Genomic DNA, 5,877 nt, shown 5'->3' on the forward strand with positions numbered 1-5,877 from the left:
ATCGTGGCTGGTGAGCACCTATCTACCCTGGGGCTAATAATGCCTGTAGGTGGTTGAACTGCGGCAGAGGCTGCTGGTTGCCAGTCAGTAACTCTCGTTCCTCTCTTTATTACTAATAGAACTTTGATTTTATTCAGACCCATGATAGTGCCCAGTCAAAAAGCTTGACCACGTCACTGAGTTCCAGCAAATGGAATATAAGCAGAAGGGTGTAAGATGCCCTGGAAGTCTCTCTAAAGGAAAGCTAACTCATTTGGAAGGAGCATTTTTCCTCTTGTCAGATACCTGGAAAGTGTTGAGATGGCTGTCAGCCTACTAGCCATCTTGGACCATAAAGTTACCTTGAGGATGGAAGCCACCACGAGAGAGAAAGAGGCTGGAACAGAAAGATACAAGGAGTTGGCTCCCCAATTGCCATGGTGTTGATGTTGCAGGATTTCTTTTCCTCTGGTGCCCATGGTTCTTGGTCACACTACTTCAAAGAATGAAGAGGTAGACCAGACAAAGAGTAGTGGGCAGCAAAGGAAAGTTGATTGAGCAATAGTACAAAGCTCCCAGAGGGGGTTACCATGGAGTTTTTAAGTCTAGCGGTTTTGATGGGCTTGTTGGTGGGCTGTTTTAATCTGATTAACCCTCCATGAGCCTGTCACCCAATCAGGTTTTTGTCATCTACCTATCACGTGGGAAAGAAAAGGGTGGAGGGCTCCTTCCAGGGTGGTGTAAAATCCTTTCAAGGGTGGTTTCGTTTTAGGACATGAGACAGGGGTAGGGCCTGTCCCTGCCTGCCTTTCTTCCAACTATCCTTCATTACTGACCCGCTAGCCCTGGACTGCCTGCCTCTGGACTCCTTAGAAATGTGAGAGAAATCAGCTTCCATCTCATTTAGGCCACTGTTGTTTCTAATTTTCTGATGTAAGCTGCTGAATCTGATCTTAACAAATGCATTTGGGATTGTAAGCTGTTACCTTTGGATTTCCTAGCTGGAGGATCATTGTCTCATCCTCCTGGGAGGCAGCAAGCTAAGCTGAACAGCATGGATTTTAGGTTTGAATCCCTCTCTGCTGCTAGCCACATGTTGCTTTTTATCTCCTCTTCTCTGTGTCCGTTTGTCTTTCGAAAAGTGATACGCGTTAAATTAGTGCATACAACATACCTGTCACACCATAGAGACCCAACGATGTTAGTTTCCTTGTCTTCCCCTCATCCCTGTGTTGAGCATTTTATTTTAAATACTCAAAAGAAACAGGTAATGCATGTTTGAGTTTATTTCTCCACAGGCCGACCCTGCCATCGTAAGTGGAGAAACACCAGCAGGGTTAGGCTAGGTAAAAACCACCACCGTGACGGCAGCGGGGGTGCAGGACAGAGGGAACTTGCCAAGCCAATGGAGTCTCCGTGTGATCTGGCGCAAACCTCCTCTCACTCAAAGTGAAGCTAGACTCTCCGGCTGAAAACAAACCAGAGGCCCACTGGACCTGGGAGGGCTGATGCTCCCAGCTTTCCATGGTGCTGTTGTCCCCCGAAGGCTGAGCACCGGGGTGACTGACAGCATTTCCAGCCTGTGGAACACAAGCTGACCACCTGGGGAAAGATTTGTGTGGGGGGTAGAAGCAGAAAGGCCGACTTAGCTGGCGAGGCACAAACATCTCCAAACCTAAGTGCATTTAAAAGGACCCCGAGCAGGCGAGTTGTGAGAAAGGCGCTCTCTATGGACACTGTGGATGAATGCTTTTGGGCTGCCAGCCAGGCTCATAAACACCCAGTGCCCTGCTCTAACATAAGAAAAATAGGCTTGGGAGAATTCAATATTGTCAGGCTCTTGGCTGGTTCTGAAGTATGGCAAGGGGGAGAGAAGTAAGAGAAGTTACTGGAATGGGGAAATGGACCACCCTGGTGAGAGAAATAATGGCAGGGCTCCCTACCCCCATGATGACCCGATCCTCAGGCCTGTACAGCTGTGGTGTTCACATCATTCTACTCTTGGACCCTTCTGGTGGGGCAAAGACCCCATGGACTTCCAATTTTGCCAGAAAAATAACTATATAATCTTAGAGTTGGAAGAGATCGGTTAATTTAGTTCAGTTCCACTTCTCCATTTGCAAAGTGCTCCAGAGAAAGCAGGGGAGGTGGCCAGAGTCACAGCTGGTTAATGCAGAGCCAAGACCGGGATGGATCCCCCAATCCCTAGGTTGTGTGTTTCATCTTATAGCATTAATTTGGTCAAGGGACTTCTTTTTCAGGTTTATTTTCTTATGCGGATTCAATTACCAACCAACTGGGAATAGCTCTTACTTTAAAAGCTGCATTTGAACATGATCTGAAATTTCAGACTACTGAGAGGGCCTTGGAACCCTCGAGTGTGGAGACCCACACACATGGGGCCAAGGAAGGAATGAGGACAAGTCTACAGAAGCAAGTGGGGAAGAGAACGAGCTTAAGCTGGAAAGAAGGACCAAATCATTTTTTAAAACTCAGGAACAACAGCTTCTAGGTTTTCTGGGCTACTAGAAACAAATCGAGAGCATGACGGGGTGCTAAATTTGCATCTGCTTCCAGAACTGGGATACTAGAAACAAAGAGGTGAATCCCTGTAAGAGGACTAAGACCTGGATTTGCAAACCTACAAGCTCGCCAACAAGCATTTTCCCTGTACCCCGTAAGGTACAGGTCTACCTCCGTTTTCCATTCATTGAACACCCACAATGTGGGCTTTTCTAGATGTTTGGTTCTTATATTCGAGGAGTAGGAGAGGCGGATGGGGAAAACAGAAGCCAGGGAAGGGACATGGGCAAGGTCACTTGGCTAAGAAAGGAGCCCAAAGTCAAACCTAATCCCCAAATTGACCATAGGCCTCTTTCCACCCTGTAGTGAGAATTTGCAGGAGATGTAAGGGGAGCTCGGTCACCCAGGAAATACTCAGTGGAGACCAAGAGGTGCTGGAAGTCCTTGGACCGCCCGTTCCTGTTAGGACACCATCTGAGCTGCAGCCGGTGCAGGGACCAGCCCTGAAGGCCCACGGGGCAGCTCGTGCACCCACAGCCAAGGACAACGGACAGAGGTACTTTCATGCAAAATGTTTATTTGGAATACGTGTGCTACTGAGCAGGCCAACCATCCGGAACTAGCAAGTCTTTACATTGTGCGGAGATACAAGAGCTCCCTGAACACATTCATCTGGGCTTTACTCCTCTTCACCCACCTCCACCTCTCGTCACCGTAAGACCTCTGGTGTGGCCTGATCTGGGGGTGATGAGCCGCGGCTGGAGACTGCCCGCTACCCGTTGGGTCTTTTCCTGGGACCCTCTCTACCTGCCTCCTTCCATCTTCATGGTACCCAAAGAAATGATAAGCAGATACAGAGTTTCTGTGGGGTTACGGGGCCTTGTATTCACATTTGGGAAGTTCTTCTTTGTTGTTGTTGTTCTTCGAGATGCTTCTGCTTAGCTTTCCTGACAGGCCTGGGCGTGAGGGCTCAAATTTCAGCTGATCCAAGTGGAGAGTAATTCATTGATTTTTATAATCTGTAGGTTACTGCTTTTCTCCCTGGCTGGGACATATGGTTTTCATTTCTAATTTCTGCCATATGCTTCTCAAATTGAACTTGCTTTTGTCTCTCTCTTGCTCCGTGACAGTGAGTGTCACACACGTCAGCCCTGCCACGGGGTGGGGGTGGGGGGTGAAGGAGAGAAGTCTCGCTCCTCTGGCTTGGCTACAAGCCGCAGCAGACCCGGCTTCTGTACGGAGAAGGGGATGGATCACCTTATGGGGAGCGCTTCCTCCTCACCCCGCCGCCCCCCAATCAAGGCAATGGGACCAACGGCTAGATAGTCTGGACTTGCCTTTGGGTTCAAGTTTCAGTCACTGCACAGAGGCCACAGAACAAGGACCTCCCTGTCTTCTGTAATAAACACAACTGTGACAGGGGCTCTCAAAAGTCAAAGCCAGGAATCTGCAGGCACTCTGCCCGCCTCTCCGCACTGCTGATGAACCCAAGGACTGTTTCGATGGGCAGCTGGCTAGACCATATTGACCTTTTAAAGAGGCCTCAATCTGGACTGTAGTCTTAACCACTTTTTTTTTTTTTTTTTAAGTAAAATGTGAAGGCTGGGGACCTATTCTCTCCTTAACCTTATTTTACCATCCCCCTCCTTCTTCGCTTGGTGGGTCCCAGGGTGGACCAACCCACTCTCCTGGAACAGGACCTCCCACCATGCAGACTCTTAAAGGTCACTTGGAATCTGTCTCTTAAATCCTGTCCTGAGTAGCAACTCTCCTCCCACAAACAGATGCACAGAATCTGCAGTTACAAACAAAAGAAAAAGCAAATGCGAAAATCCCCCAGGCCTGGGAGCGCTGCAGCCGGAGACTCATCCCACCCCGAGAGCACAGACAGTCTGGCTGAACAAGGCCCGGACATGCCAGTAACTGCTCACGAGAGCTCAGGAAACCGGGAGGGTTTCTCTGAGCCCGGCTCTTTAGGGAGTGGGAACCCGGCTGTACTGGTCACTTTCCAAGAGCTGCTAACCTGACACTTAATTGTGTCCTACTTCATCATTTTAAACAAAACAAAACAGAGCAAAACAGCCAAGACGCCCAAACACAGTCTTTGGCGGGGGGGGGGGGGGGGGGGTGTCACAGATGAAATGGTGGCTTCATCATATTTTCCACCAGTCCTTTCTGCTCCGAGCTGGGAAGGAGTCAACAGTGGGGCGGCTGCGCCCTTCCTCCTCAGAAGCCCGAAGCCAAGCCACCACCAGAGTCCGTCATCCTGCTGCTGCAAAACGCGGTCAGGGGCTAGTTCCAGAGTCATCTGAGTTCACACATTTGAACTTGCATTAACCACAACACTTCAACCAACAGTCAAACAGAAGAGAAAAAGTTCGACTTAGAAATTGCACATGGATCGAAACCTTCACCTACGATTCTAGTAAGGAAACCAGGATCTCAGCAGATACGTTTTCAGGGACTTTTAAAGAAGAAAAGCATTCTGCAAACGCGCGCAGGAGCTGTGTGCCTTGGGCAGGCAGTTTTCTGCAGCCTGCAGAAACATAAGGTTGAAAATGATATAATGAAGGTACTTGGTTTTCGGTAATTTTGAAATTTTCTTCAAAGCAAGGCAATTACAGCTCTATTACCAACATGTTTTCCCTTCTTTTGTAAATCAAAAAGTACAAATACATTTCATGTGCAATTCCTCATGTAATGTTGAGTCCAAATGGCCAAAGGTAGAACTTTTAATTTTATAAGCCCCAAATTATGAAACACCAACAGTTAGCATACATACAAGAAAAACAATGACAAACACAAAATAGGAGAACTTTTTTTTTTCCGGCCACAAATAATAATGGATAGTTATATATGCATGAGAAGTGGTAATAGTAAAAGAATAATTAGCATTAAGTTCAAAACTTCTGGGAAGCTATTTTGGATTAGAGAATGTATTATTTACCTCAGAATGTGCAAGCTTAAAAGTCAAATTGTCAAAGTTATCCCCCCAACACACAACAAAAGATTTATATACAGGCTGGAATCCAGATACTAAGGTTCAAAGTATAAATATTGATAATTTCAACTAAATTCAGAATGGTTTCAGAAAGATGGTACAACTTAGAAGAGAAACTGAAAGAGTATCCTATTTTGCTTTGTGATATACGTAGGTTACCCTATTTTTTTCTCTTCAGGATCCTTTTCTTTCTCTTGAGGAATAAGCTAAAATGTAGTTATTTTGATTAAAAGAAGTTTTTAGACGGGATCAACATTTTGAAGAGGAAGTCAGAACAGAGATCATAGATATGTGTATATGTATGTGTCTATGTATGTACGTCTATATACGCACACCTTCTTCCTTTTGCAATTGAAGGAGAGAAGCAGACCCCA

The sequence above is a fragment of the Neomonachus schauinslandi genome, chromosome 5 (genome assembly GCF_002201575.2).
Source record: "Neomonachus schauinslandi chromosome 5, ASM220157v2, whole genome shotgun sequence".
Lineage (NCBI taxonomy): Eukaryota > Metazoa > Chordata > Mammalia > Carnivora > Phocidae > Neomonachus > Neomonachus schauinslandi.